Raw genomic sequence first — 16,154 nt, 5'->3', positions numbered from 1 at the left:
ATATTCTGGGCTCCAGAATGAAAAAGAATAATTTCTCTCTCTCTCTCACACACACACACACACACACACACACACACACACACACACACACACACACACCACAACATCTTGAGCTGAATTCAAACAGATGGTTGATCTAAGAGCAAGCTAAATCTTCTCTAGTTTTAAAGCCCAAAGTCCAACTACCTAAGAACCCAAACTGGGATTTAACTTTGGGAACACAGAGGAAGAAACATACATTCTCTATCCTTAAGCGGTTTGTGAGAATGCTATACAGATGCAGATAATCAAATACAAAGTAATTATAAGAAGTAAGGAGAGCTAAGGACTATAAATTATGCTAAATGCCTTGAACTATAGTTGCCACCAAAATAAATTCCTATGAATTACAGGGAAACACAGGTCAGTGTAGATAATATTTCTTGGAAAGTACATTTTCATCAAAGTTAGAGAATCAACTAAAAATGTAACTTCTTTCCCAGGAATACCTTTCCTAAAAAAAAAGAAAGAAAAAACAAAGTAAAACATAAGTATTTGCCAAATCCTTCTTGGCAGCTGAACTGTTGCTATGTTCAACACAAAGCAATTTTTTTGGTCTCAGTATCTATCTATTCCTCAGCATTTCACTCTACTGCATTTTGATTTAGTGTGAATACAAACATAGATATTGCCATCTGACTTAGGGTACTCCCAAAGACCCAGATGTATTTCTTCTAGAGCCCCTAGTTTTTTTTTTTTTTTTTTTTACTTTGAAACCTATGTCTACTTCAAAATCTCTGCACTAATCCTTCTGCCGTGGATCCATTTCCCCACACAAATCAAAGTCATGCAAAATCTCACCATACAATATTTTGATCATTTTTACTCAAGAAAATGAAATGTCTTTCTGTCTGCTATGGGAGAGGTGCCCTCTGAAAGCTTCTGGCTGTTTATAAATTCATTAAATTTTAATGATAGAACTCACTTCCATTTCCAGACAGACTTCCTCAGCTAACCAGGCCTTCTCTAATGCTTAGTTAACTCATAGTAGAGTTTTCAAAAATCAAATCAATTGTTCTTTTTAGATGATACTTATCATCTGTACCATATTAAATGCTACTCAGAAATTTTTAATTCCAGTGGAATGCTATTTTGGTGCCAACTATAGTTCTATATTTCAAGATATTTAATAAAATTTATAGTTCTTAGCTCTCTCTGCTTCTTATAATTGCTTTGTATTTGATTATCTTAATATACATATATATATATATATATTCTCATAAGCTGATCAAGGATAGAGAATGAGTGTTTCGACCTTGGTAGCCATTTCATTTTTTCATTTTTGATTTTGTTTGAATTCAAATGATCACTCCCTTTAGAAATTCAGACAAATATGCAACAAGCCTCTAAATTATAGTCTTAGAAAATTGCCTACAAGCACTGAGAAATTAAAATTAACATTCTTGCTGCTGGTCACAAAATTAATATGTGCAATCAATCAGTCAATCAACAAATATTTATAAAATACAGTATAAAATACAGTATGCTAACACTTGAAGATACAAAGATAAGGCTTGTGAAGGGGATTGAATGGAGAAGGAAACTATATATATATATATATATATATACATAATTATATGTAAAATATATACATATCCTGGTAGTTTGGTCTACAGGTGATCAGGGTTGTTCAATCATACCTATTTGACCCTCATTTACCCTACAATTGACTCGATGCCTTCATGAGTTTCTATTTGTGACATTTCTTTTTTGTTCAATGGAATTGTATTAAGTAATTTTCTATATTTTTTGACCCTCCAAACTCCTACCATGTAAAACACCCCTCTTTTCTCTGAATCTCCCAATTTGGATTTTTTTTCTAGGTACATTAAAAATAAATAAAGCAAGATTAGCAAATATTGGTCGCTAGCATTATTTAGTAATACCATATAAGGCACAGTGGATAGAAAATTGGTCTTGGAGTGAGGACAGGAGTTCAAATCCAGCCTCAGATACTTAACAATTGGCTATGTGACCTTGGGCAAGTCACTTAACCCTGATTGCCTCATACCCAGGACCATCTCCAGTCATCCTGATTCATATTTGACTACTGGATCCAGATGATTCTGGAGGAGAAAGTGAGTCTGGTGACTTAGCACAGCTCTCCCTCATTCAAATCCAATTCATGTGCTGGTCATGGCATCACCTCCTTGTTGTCATGATCCTCTTCAAAAATGAAGGCCAAGCATTATTATTAATATGATATAATCAGTTAAAATAAGCAGAAGTATAGTAATTTCTATATATTTATCTGGAGAGACTTCTTGGTATCTTGTAGGAATCTAAAGGAAGAAATGAAGTATAATATTAACAACCTGGAATCAAGAGTGGAAGTGGAAAAAAGGATGGTTTGTCAACACAACATCTATTCCAATAGTCCTCATATCTGATCATCTTTTTTATTGTTTTTAAATTTATCTATTTATTTTACATTTTTTTCTATAATCTCCTTCCCTCCCCCCCATAAAAGGCAGTCTGTTAGTCTTTAAATGGTTTCCATGCTATATATTGATCTAAGTTAAAGGTGTTGAGAGAGAAATCATATCCTTAAGGAAGAAAAATAAAGTATAAGAGATAGCAAAAGTACACAATGAGATAACTTTTTTTTAAATTAAAGGTTAAAGTCTTTGGTCTTTGTTCAAATTCCACAATTTTTCTCTGGATACAGATGATATTCTCCATCAAAGGTACCCCCAAATTGCCCCTGATTGTTGCACTAATGGAATGAGCAAGTACATTAAGATTGATCATCAACCCCATGTTGCTGTTATGGTGAACAATGTTCTTCTGGTTCTGTTCATCTTGTTCAGCATCAGTTCATGCATATCCTTCCAGGCTCCTCTGAATTGACATCCCTCCTGGTTTCTAATAGAACAATAGTGTTTCATACTGTACATTTATCACAGTTTGTTCAACCATTCCCCAATTGATGGAGATTTACTAAATTTCCAATTTTTTGCCCCCACAAACAGAGCTGCTATGAATATTTCTGTACAAGTGATGTTTTTACCCTTTTTCATGAACTTTTCATGGTATAGACCCAGTAGTGGTTTTGCTGGATCAAAGGGTATACACATTTTTATTGCCCTTTGGGAGTAATTCTAAATTGCTCTCCAAAAGGTTTGGATGAGTTCACAGCTCTACCAACAATGCATTATTGTCCCAGCTTTCCCACATTCTTTCCAACATTGATCATTGTCCTTTCTGGTCATATTGGCCAAACTGAGAGATGTGAGGTGATATCTCAGAGGCACTTTAATTTGCAGTTCTCTAATAAGTAACACATATCTGATCATCTTACACAACCTTGTTCCTAGTGTTCTCATCCTGCTTCTTTTGATGACTGTTCCTAGTTTACCCCTCCTCTTGCAGATCCTCAGAATTTTCTATAGGCTTTCCTTATTTAGCTTTGGGAAATATGCTTTCCAACTCATCAGGGGCTGGGTTCAACTGAGAAAATGACTTTCACTTGAACTGTCAAATTTAAAGGTCAAACTGTGGGTATCATTGTCTTTTGTATGGTGCTATTTAATGTTCATATTCCATAAAGACCTCACATGGAATATCAACATGTTTTTAGTTTAATGTCTCATCATCAAGTCTTGGATATTTAAGGAGAAACATTTTTAATTTGAGAAAGAGGGAAAGTAATGGAATGGAATAAGCATTTATATACTGTCTATTAAGTGCTAAATATGCTAGGCACTATGCTAATTGTTTTATAAATATTCTCTCATTGTATCTTTTTCACAACTCTCAAAGGTAGGCTCTGTTTTTACAGTTGAAAAACTGAGCCAAATTTAAATGACTTGTTTCACAATTACTAAGAAACCAAGATCAGATATGAGTTCACGGCTTTGTGACTTCAATAAACAATCAATAGGCATTAATTAAGTGTTTACTATGTGCTAGGCACTCTCCTAAGCCACAGAACTCTCTCCACTGTGCCACATAGCTGCCTCATAAACAAAATTATTTTTAATGTTTTTGTGGGTAGAGAGACTAATTAAATAGGGGGCTTTATGGCAACCAAAGAAATATCAGAAGCTGAGGAGAAGGGGGAATGAATTACAGTGATGAAAAAATATGTTAAGGCATGGATACAAGATATTCAGTGTTTCGTATGATGAAAATCAAGAAGCCTAATTTTCTTGGAATATAAAATTCACAAAATTAAATTATACATAATTACTTTGAAGAAATAGGCTGTGAGTAGGTTTTGAAGAACTCTAAATGCCAAGTAGAAGAATTTTTATTTTGTCTTGGAAGTAAGAGAGAGTCACTGTTGTTCACTGAATAAAGTAGTAAACTTGTTATGAAGGGGGGAAAACTGTGTTTTAAGAATGTCGCTTTGATAAATGTGTAGAATTTTGATTGGAGAGGGGAGAGAATGGAGGCAAGAAGAATGAATTGGACATTACTACAATAGTTTATGTGGAGTGTTGGGTTCTAAGCTACAGGAGACTTTTTAAGTAGAATAAAGTGAATGGCTGTGGTAGATATGAAGGTAATATCAATATGCCTTGAGTGTGGAGGATAGTGACAAGTCAAAGATAACTTTAAGGGGATGGAGAAATTTCAAATTGAACTTAGGTGGACTTTCAGCAAAGATGGCAGAAAGATGACAGGCACTGTGCTAATGTCTCCTGATCTTCCCTCATATATAATATGAAACAAACCTCTTAAGAGAAATAAAGATCATTACATTAAAAGGTACAAACTCATTGCAATGGAGGGGAAGAAGGGAGAAGGTGAGAACTGCCTGAATCTTACTTTCTTCAGATTTTTCTTAAAGTTAACATCCATGCACTCAGTGAAGTTAAATTTATCCTACCTTTCTGAAAAAGTCCTTTGACTTTTCCTTTTGGGCAGCCCAGTCATACCTTTTTTCCAAGGTCTTTGGGGCATCGCTGGACACAACCAGCATGTTCAATAAAGAGAGTTCAAACCAGGAGAGATGAGTAACAAGTTTTATTAACAGGCCACTACATCTCTGCCTTTGCAAGCAGACAGTCCTTTTTTATGCATGTGAGACCACTCTATCAGCCTCTTTTAGGTATGCAGAACAATATAACTCAAAGATCACACCCAGGCTTCCTCTTTCACACTAGATGTTCTCTTTTCTATCAACTTCACAGTGGTAAGATAATGGTTAAGTAAAGAAGGGCCAGAACTCCTCCCTGAATACAGAGCTCACTCAGATATTTGCTGTTATCAGACCATTCTGACCTTGTGCAAGCATCTGGGTCTCATGTTTTCTCAAGAGAACTTCATGGCCAGCATTCTTAACTTTAACCCTTTACATTTCCCCTTTCTTGTTTAAGCACAAAGTGCTCACAGATCTCATGGAAAGAGTTGCCTCGGTGGATTGACATATAGATCAGTAATTACTGTTCTGACAGAAAACATCAATGCCTTTATCAACAATGGCAAACAGATACAGAACAATAAAAGTCCAGCACCAAACAAAACATAAGGTAACACAAAATGCAATAGCCCATCATGGGATGAATGAAAGAAGGAAATTAACCTATCTGCTATCTGATCAGATCTCATTTGTTTTTACAGCAATATCCCCCAAATACATCCTTCCATCCACAATCTGAGCACACCATCTATTAGCAGGTACAATACTTTTAATGTAATTCCATTCAGTGCCCAACCAGATTCCTCCCATTTGTTTCTGGAAACACACAGGAAATCCTTTAATCAATCCCATGAAAGTCATTGTTTTGTTAAAGTTCTGTATGGATTCATTACTTGTTATTTCTTCAACACCCCCTTTGTCGTACATGCAAGAAAGATTTCAATGTAAAATAAATTCTGGCATAGTATCTGTCCAGGTTAGTGCTTTCAACCACTGTGGAGATGGAATGAAAACCCATCGATAGTCAGTCATATCAGCCTTTCCTACAGTTAACAAGTGCATCATCATAAATGTTCTTATGAGTATCTTTAATTGTCTTTTATGAACATGATTCTTTCTCCTTCTCTTGCTTCACCTTCTCTTTATTTGATTCTTCCTCAGTTTCCAAATTTCTTGTTCTTTTTTGCAGGAACCCCTTGGTCTCCATGATCTGTGGAAATACAAAGAAACACCGGTCCCCATATTAATACTTTATAAGGTCCAGACCACGAGCCATCGGGCTCCTTTACCAATACCATAGATTTATTTTCAGAATTATTTTTAAAGTATTTTCTTTCCAATTGTTTCTTAATTTGTGTAAAATGTCTCATGGCTGGAGACAAATCACCCAATTTAGAAATTTGTAAAAAATTATACGTATATATTGCTTTGTCTAGAATTCCTTGTGATAGACATCCTCTTCCCTTTTCTTGTTTAGCGAGAATGGCCTTAATTGTTCTGTTACCACTTTCCAATATAGCCTGACCTGTAGGATTATAAGGAATTCCAGTGACATGGGAAATGCCCATTTCCACCAGCCAAGTTTTAAAAGATGAAGAGTTATATGCAGGACCATTGTCAGTTTTTATTTCAATTGGTGTCCGAGACACAGAAAAACAATGATAAAGATGATTTTTCACATGATTTACCTTTACTGTTTATCATTACTCACTCAGTCTTTCTGGGGTGGGGGTTGGTCTTCTATTCTTCAACTGTTACATGTCCCATAATTTTCTGTAATACCTAGCAACATTTGAATCTATATTGATAAACTCCTGAAGCTCTAATGATGCCATATAATTCTGGAAAAAAGATTAATTATTTAGTTTCCCCTATACGGGCATCTTGGTAATCACATTATACACTTAAACACATTATACATTATAAGTCTTTTGTCTTTCTGAAATTTATTTTCCCTATTTTCAAATTAAAATAGCATTTCTTTCTATAATTTCTTTGTTTAACATATTTGGTAATATTTGCTATTTTTTAACTTCAAAATAAGGTCCTTTTTAACACTTACTTTACTAATTCTTCCTGAAGGAGCTCTCCCTTCTGAAATGGGGAGGGAGGGGGAAACACTCTGGCAGGAGTGAATAAAGGAGAACAGGGAAGAGAAGGGAACATAAACAAGGAATGGGGGGCCCTTCTCATAATAGTAAAATAACAGGGTGAGTAGTTTGGCCTCAGTCAATTTAACACCAAAATCCATTCCTTTTTTTTAATAAAAATAAAAAAAATCTCTTTTGGATGTGCTCAAAAGACAAAGCAGGGGTGAGGAGGGAGGGATCAGATTACTCGCTGTAACACAGGCAGAAAGCAGGCTCAAGGGGAGAGCCAGTGAGAGCATTAGATGCCTAAAATCTAGCTGCCCCAAATAAGAAAGAGCAGCAATTTAAATGAGGCAACCCAAGGACAATTTTAGGGGAACTTTTCTCCCCATCTAGCAAATCAATAGAAGAACCCAAAGACACAAGTAAATAGACAATCTAAACACATAAAGACAGATGAGGCACAAGCACAGATCACACAAAAGCAAAAGAATTTTCCAAACTGACAATCTCAATGCATATCCATAAACATAGACCAATGACAAATTCCTGACACCTCAGGAATGCCGTGTGGGGAGATTCTCTCTTAAACTATTAAGATCTGGATATAATGAACAAGAAGGAGCTGATGGGGGGGGGGGGATTTTCATCCTCCTGTATAATTTTATTTCTTTTTTTCTATTTCCTTTTTATTTTGTACAGTTTTATTGTCTGTTTGGCTTTCTATCTAGAAATGTCTTTTAGGCCACTCCATTCCCCCAAAACCATTTTTCATTATACTAAATATCAAGAAATATATTTCTTTAAGATAATCAGGGCATTCTTGTTCAGTCATCTGCTCTCCTACTATTTTACATTTTTCAGGGGTTAATTCTATATCTCGAAGCCATAGTGAAACAGTCTGAATTCTTTCTATGAAACTTTTTAAATCTGAAAGATTTATCGTTACTCCTTGCTTTTTTAGAGTTTTATATAATTGTTGATCCCAAACTTTCTGTTCTTCTGGTTTAATTATGGGTAATGAATTTCCCATATTTCCAACCTTTTTTGGGGTATGCACACTAATCCTTGTCTTTCTGTTTATACAGGGTCCCAGTTCCTATCCTGCCCTATCCCTGTCCCTGTTCAGGGCACCACTTGAAAAGTCCTTTGACTTTTCCTTTTGGGCAACCCAGTCATACCTTTTTCCAAGGTCTTCAGGGCACCGCCAGACATGAACAGCATGGTCAAAATTGAGAGCTCAAACCAGGAGAGAAGAGTAACAAGTTTTATTAACAGGCCACTACATCTCTGCCTTTGCAAGCAGACAGTCCTTTTTTATGCATGTGAGACCACTCTATCAGCCTCCTTTAGGTATACAAAACAGTATAACTCAAAGATCACTCCCAGGCTTCCTCTTTCACACTAGATGTTCTCTTTTCTATCAACTTCAAAGGCGTAAGATAATGGTTAAGTAAGGAAGGACCAGAGCTCCTCCCTGAGTACAGAGCACACTCAGATATTTGCTGTTATCAGAACATTCTGACTTTGTGCGAGCATCTGGGTCTCATGTTTTCTCAAGAGAACTTCATGGCCAGCATTCTTAAATTTAACCCTTTACACCTTTCAAGTATTAAAAGGGGTAAATGGGAGGGGGAGGAAAAGAGGAACCAAAAGAAGGAAGGGAGGGAAGAAGGGGAGAGGGTTGGATATAGGAGGGCAAACACATTGAAGGTGTTGGTATTGGGAAATATGGATAAAGGGAAAAAATGGAAAAATATAAACAGGGGGAAGATAATATGGAGAGCAATAAAGAGTTAGTAATTATAAATGTGAATGTGAAAGGGATGAACTCTCCCTTAAAATGTAAGTGAAATGCACAGTGGATTAAAAACAAGAATCCTACAATATGCTGTTTACAAGAAAATAATTTAAAGCAGAGAGATACATATAGAGTAAAGATAAAAGGCTAGAACAAAATATTTTTCTTTAGCTGAAGTGAAAAAAGCAGGGGTAGCAATCCTTATCTCAGACAAAGCTGCAAAAATATATAGTGTTAAAAGAGATAAGGAAGGAAACTACATCCTCCTAAAAGGTATAGATAATAAAGTAATTTCAGTACTAAATATGAATGCACCCAATGGTATAGCATCAAAATTCTTAGAGAAGTTGAAAGAGCTACAGAAAGACATAGACAACAAAACTCTGCTATTGGGATATCACAACTTCCCATTCTAAAATTTAGATAACACTAATCATAAACAAGAGGGAAGTTAAGGAAGTAAATAGATTGTTAGGAAACCTAGGCATGATAGACCTATGGAGGAAATTTAATGGGGATAGAAAGGAAAATACTTTCTTTTCTGTAGTACATGGCCCTTACACAAACATTGACCATTCACTAGGGCTTAAAAACCTAATAATCAATTGTAGAAAGGCAGAAATAGTGAATGCATCTTTCTAAGATCATAATGCAATAAAACTCAAATGCAATATTGGGTCAGGGAGATTTAGACTCAAAACTAATTGGAAACTAGATAACCTCATTTTAAAGAATGAGTGGATCAAACAAAAAATTATAGTAAGAATTAATGACAATAATGAAACAACATACCAAACCTATGGGATACACTCAAGGGGTCTGTTAGGGGATATATCATATCTTTAAATGATTACATGAATAAATTAGAGAAAGAGGAAATCAATGAACTAAAAATACAACTAAAAAATTAGAGCAAGTGCAAATTAAAAACCCCCAATTAAATACCAAATTAGAAATCTTAAAAATTAAATGAGAAATTAATAAAATCAAAAGCAAGAAAACTATTGAACTAATAAATAAAACCATGAGTTTTTTTTTAAAAACCAATAAAATTGATAAACATCTGGTCATTTTGATTTAAAAAAAGAGGAAAACTAAATTACTAGTATCATAAATGAAAAAAAGGTAAACTTACCACCAGTGAGGAGGAACTTAAAGTAATAATTCAGAATTATTTTGCACAACTCTATGCAAATTCTGTGCCAAATAGGATAATGCATTATGACAAAGTAGAATTTATCCCAGGAATGCATGGTTGGTTCAATATTAGGAAAACTGCTATTATAATTAATTATATCATTAACAAACATCAGAAATCATATGAACATATTAATAGATGCTGAAAAAGTTTTTGACAAAATACAGCAACCATTCCTACTAAAAGCACCGGAGAGTGTAGGAATAAATTGATTGTTCCTTAGAATAAGTATCTATCTGAAAAGATCAACAAACATTATATGCAATGGGGACAGGCTAGAGGGATTTCCAGTAAGATCAGTGGGGGAAAAAGGATGCCCATTATCACCACTACTATTCAATATTGTATTAGTTATATTGGCTTCAGCAATAAGAGAAGAAAAAGAAATTTAAGTAATTAGAATTGGGAAAGAAGAGACAAAACTTTCACTCTTTGCAGATGACATGATGATATACATAGTGAATCCCCTAAAATCATTTAAAAAGTACTAGAAATAGTTAGCAACTTTAGCAAAGTTGCAGTATATAAAATAAACCCATATAAATGCTCAATATTTCTATATATGACTAGCAAGATGCAGCAGAAAGAGCTAGAAAGAGAAATCTCATTCAAAGTAACCTCAGACAATATAAAATACCTGGGAGTCTACCCACCAAGGCAGACTCAGAAACATTTTGAAAACAATTACAAAACACTTTTCACACAAATAAAATCATATTTAAATAACTGGTCAAATATCAGCTGCTTATGGATAGGTAAAGCTAATATAATAAAATGACATTATACCAAAATTAAACTACTTGTTTAATGTCCTACAAATTTAGTGCCATACCAATCAAAGAATTACTAAAATGAGTTGGAAAAAATGTCATTAAATTCATATGGAGAAATAAATACTCTAAAATTTCCAGGGATTCAATTGAAAAAAAAGTGCAAAAGAAGGTGACAGCCCTACCAGATCTAAAATTATAGTATAAAGCATCAGTCATCAAAACTCTCTGGTATTGGCAAAGAAACTGAGTGGTGGATAAATGGAATAGAATAGATGCAATAGCAGGAATTGAATACAGTAATCCATTGCTTGCTAAACCCAGCTATTGGGATAAAAACTCTCCCCTTGATAAAAACTGTTGGGACAATTGGAAGTTAGTATGAAAGAAACTTGGATTAGACCAACATCTCACACCCTATAGCAAGTTAAGATCAAAATGGATACAGGATTTAGACATTAAAAAACAATATTGTAAGCAAGCTAGATCAAGAAAAAGTTTACCTGTCAGACATATGGAAAAAGAAGCAGTTTATGATCAAGGAAGAGATGGAGAACATTATTAAACATAAGGTACACAATCTGACTACATTAAATTAAAAATCTTTTGCACAGACAAAAACCTCTGTAATAAAAATAAAAAGAAATGTAGTAAATTGGGAAACATTTTTTTTAGTATTTCTGACAAAGGACTCATTTCTAAAATATACAGAGAACTGAGTCAAATTTTATATAAAGACAAGCCATTCCCCAATTGCCAAATGGTCAAAGGATATGTAAAGGCAATTTACAGATGAGGAAATCAAAGAGATCCATAGTCATATGAATAACTGCTTTAAATCACTAATTAGAGAAATGTAAATTAAAGTATCACTGAGGTATCACCTCACACCTCTCAGACTGGCCAATGATCAATGTTGGAAGTGATCTGGGAAATCTGGGACACTAATATATTGTTGCTGGAGCTGTGAACTCATCCAGCTTTTCTGGAGAGCAATTTGGAATTACACCCAAAGGGCAACAAGAATGTGCATACCCTTTGACCCAGCAATACCACTACTGGGTCTATACCCTGAAGAGATTATGAAAAAGGGTAAAAATATCACTTGTACAAAAATATTCATAGCAGTCCTGTTTGTGGTCATAAAGAATTGGAAATTAAGTTAATTTCCTTCAATTGGGGAATGGCTTAACAAACTGTGGTATATGTTTGGTATGGGACACTATTGCTTTATTAGAAACCATGGAGGAATGGGAATTTAGGGAAGCCTGGAAAGATTTGCATAAACTGATGCTTAGCGAGTTGAGCAGAATCGAAAGAACACTGTACATCCTAACAGCAACATGGGGATGATGGTCAACTGTAATGGACTTGCTCATTCCATCAGTGCAACAATAAGGCACAATATTGGTGTATCTGCAATGGAGAATGCCATCTATATCCAAAGAAAGAATTGTGGAGTTTGAACAAAGACCAAAGACTACTACTACCTTTAATTAAAAAAATATCTTTATCTTAGTATGTAATTTTCCTATCTGTTATAATTTGTTTCTTCCTTAAGGATATGATTTCTTTTTTATCACATTCAAATTAGATCAATGCATACCATGGAAATAATGTAAAGCATAAACAGACTGCCTTCTGTGGAGGGAGGGGGGAGGGAAGCAAGATTGGGGAAAATTATAAAATACAAAATAAATAAAATCTTTCTTAAAAAATTTGGACTTCGGTGAAGAGAATAAATTCTATTTTGGACTTGTTGAAGTTGAGATGTCTATGTGGTTTAAAAGGTGTGAAATGTGTTTTATAGTTGTTTTTCTTAGTGTTTCTTACAGCCTTGGCAGGTAAACTCCCAAGTATTTTAGATTGTCTGAAGTTATTTTAAATGGAATTTCTCTTTCTAGCTCTTGATGCTGTATCTTGCTAGTAATATATAGAAATGCTTATGACTTCTGTGTGTTTATTTTTTTATTTTTCATTTTGCAGGAGTTGTTAATTGATACAAGTGGTTTTTTTCTGATGATTCTAGGGTTCTGCATGTATACCTCCATATCATCTGCAATGAATAAGAATTTTGTTTCTGTATCACCTATTCTTTTTCCTTCAATTTCTTTTTCTTCTCTTACTGCTAAAGCTAACATTTCTTTTGCAATGTTGAATAATAGTGGTTATAACAGGCATCCTTTTTTCATTGCTGATCTTATTTTGATGCTTCTTGCTTATCTCCATTACATTCAATGGTTGTTTATGGTTTTAAATAGAAATTGCTTATGACTTTAAAGAACAGTATTGAACCAACCCTTTAGTCCTAGTATAAATCCTCCTGGGTCATAGTGTATTATACTGTTGATAATTTACTGTAATTGTTTGCCTAATATTTATATAAAATGTTTGCATCCATATTCATTAGGAAAATAAGTTTATAAATTTCCTTCTCTGTTTTGTCTTTTTTCTGGTTTAGGTATGAACAGCATATTGGTGTCATAGAAGGATTTTGGCAGAACTCCTTCACCTAATTTTTCAAATAATTTATATAGAATTGGAACTAATTATTACTTGAATGTTTGTTAGAATTTACTTCTGAATCCATTTGGCCCTGCAGATTTTTTCTTGGGTAATTCTTTGATGACTTCTTCAATTTGTTCAAAGATGTAGTTATTGATAAATTTTATCTTCTTTCAATCTGGGTAATTAATATTTTTGTAAACATTCATTTCACATAGATTGTAAAATTTATTGACATACCGTTGGGTAAAATTGTCCAAACTATTAGTTTAATTTTCTCCTCTGGTGGTTAATTCACCTTTTTCACTTTTGATGCAGGCCATTTGGTTTTCTTCTTTCTTTATTTAAATAAAATTAACCAAAGATTTTTTTTTTCCATAAAACCTACTCTTAATTTTATTTTTTTGTTTGATTGTTTTTTTTTTACTTTTGAAAGATTTTATTTCCTTTGGTTTTTAGAATTTCTAATTTGGTATTTAATTGGAGATTTTTAATTTGTTCTTTCTCTAGCCTTTTTTTAGTTGCATAACAAATTCATTGATCTCTTCTTCTGTTTTAATCATGTAACTATTTAGTGATATAATATTTGCCCTGATAACTGATTTGGCTGAATCTTGTGAATTTTGGTATGCTGTCTCTTTATTGTTATTTTTCTAGGCTAAAATAATGAATTATTTCTATGATTTCTTGTTTGACCCACTCATTCTTTAAAATTAGCTTATTAAGTTTCCAATTCATTTTAGGTCTATCTATCCATGGTTCTCTAATGCTCATGATTTTTATTACATCATGATCTGAAATAGATGCATTTAATATTTCTGCCTTTCTGTATTTGAATATGAGATTTTTATGACCTAATACAGGGCTGTCTAAAATGAGGCCCACAATGTCATTTTATTCTGTCCCCTTGTGGGTTTACTAAATGCTTTAGTAAACAAAACTGAGTTAACAAAGAGCTCTCACTAAAATGGTAAATCAAAAAATATTTTCTATTGTTTCATAAAAAACTTTCCAAAGTAAGGTTGGGTAGCTCTACCTTAATACATAGTTAATTTTTGTGTAGGTGTCATATACCACAGAAAAATGTATATTCTTTTCTATTCTTATTCAGTTTTCCCCAGATATCTACCACATTTAACTTGTCTAACATTGTCTTCACCTCCTTCCTTCTTGTTTATTCTATAATTAGATTCATATAATTCTGAGAGAGGGAGGTTGTAGTAGCCCCTCAGTAAAGGTTTGCTCTCTATGTTTTTCTGTAATTCAATTAGTTTCTTCTCTAGGAATTTGGATGCTATACTGCTTTGTGCATGCATATTTAGTACAAATTACCTCATTGTCTCTGGTACCTTTTAGGAGGATGTAGTTTCCTTCCTTATCTCTCTTTTTTAATTCTTAATTTTTTAAAATATTATTTAAGGCAATAGGATAAAATGACTTGCCTGAGGTCACACAGCTAGGAAGTTATTAAGTATCTGAGGCCAGATTTATACTCAGGTTCACCTGACTCCAGGGCCAATGCTTTATCTACTGTGCCTCCGAGATGCCCCCTTATATCTTTTCATGAAATCTATTTTTGTAATTGATTTCTCTGAGATAAGAATTGCTACCCAGTCTTTTATCTTTCTTCTGTATAAATCTCTCTGCCTCAAGTATGTTTCTTATAAGCAGCATATTGTATGAGTCTGATGTTTAATCCACTCCACTGTCTGATTCCCTTTTATGGGAAAGTTCATCTCATTCACATTCACAGTTATTATTAGTGACTCTTATTACCCTTTATGTTATTTCCCCTCTCTTTGTCCTTCCCCCCATCCATTTACTCTATTGCTCCTCACCAGTGTTTTGCTTCTTAATACTGCCTGCCCCATTCTGTCTCCCCTTCTACCACTCATCTTCCCCTTTCTTGCTATTTTCCTTTTCCATCTTCTTCCTTCCCTTCCTTCTATCCCTCCTATTCTTTTTGTCCTGCTCCCTTCTTTCCCCCTCCCCCTTTTCCTTCCTAATACTTGAAGAGTCAGGTAAATTTCTAAACCCAATTGACTGTATGTTATTTTCTCTTTGAGCCAAATTTGATGAAAGTAAGATTCAAGTAGATCCCTCAAGTGCAATAGGTCTTTTGTACCTCTTCATGTGATATAATTTACCCCTTTTTGCCTCCCACTTCCTCCATTTTCATTACAATTCTCCCCTTTTTTAATGTTTTAGTTTTTTTTTAAACCATTCTATCAAAATCAGGTTAAGTCCAGAGTTTTAAACCAAGTATACTCCCTGTAATAGAGTTCTGATTCTCAAGTTATGAGAATTTTCTTCCCAGGTAGGGGGTAGAACCAATTACTTTTCTCATGTATTCCCTTGAATTTCCTGTTTGAAGATCAAATTTTCTGTTCACCTCTAGTCTTATCATCAGAAAAACTTGGACATCATCTATTATATTAAATATCCATCTTTTCCCCTGAAAGAATATGCTCAATTTTGCTGGGTGGTTGATATTTGGTTGCAATCCAACTCCCTTATCCTATGGAATAACATTCCAGGTCCTTTGATCTTTTTTTTGTTTTGTTTTGTTTAGTTTGTTTTTTAGATTTTTTTAAGGTAATTGGGTTAAGTGGCTTGCCCAAGACCACACAGCTAGGTAATCATTAGGTGTCTGAGACCGGATTTGAACCCAGGTACTCCTGACTCCAAGGCCAGTGCTCTATTCACTATGCCACCCAGCTGACCCCCTTAGATCTTCTAATAAGATGCAGCCAGGTCTTGGTTATTCCAGGCTGTGACTCCTCGGCATGTAAATTGTTTGATTCTTGCCCTTGAAGGATGTTCTCCATGATCTGATAGTTCTGGAATTTGGCTACAATATTCCTTGGATTTTCATTTTGATATC

Source organism: Macrotis lagotis, chromosome 2 (assembly GCF_037893015.1).
Source record: "Macrotis lagotis isolate mMagLag1 chromosome 2, bilby.v1.9.chrom.fasta, whole genome shotgun sequence".
In the NCBI taxonomy this organism is placed as follows: Eukaryota; Metazoa; Chordata; class Mammalia; order Peramelemorphia; family Peramelidae; genus Macrotis; species Macrotis lagotis.
The sequence above is the reverse complement of the archived record's forward strand: the minus strand, read 5'-3'. Positions refer to the sequence as shown.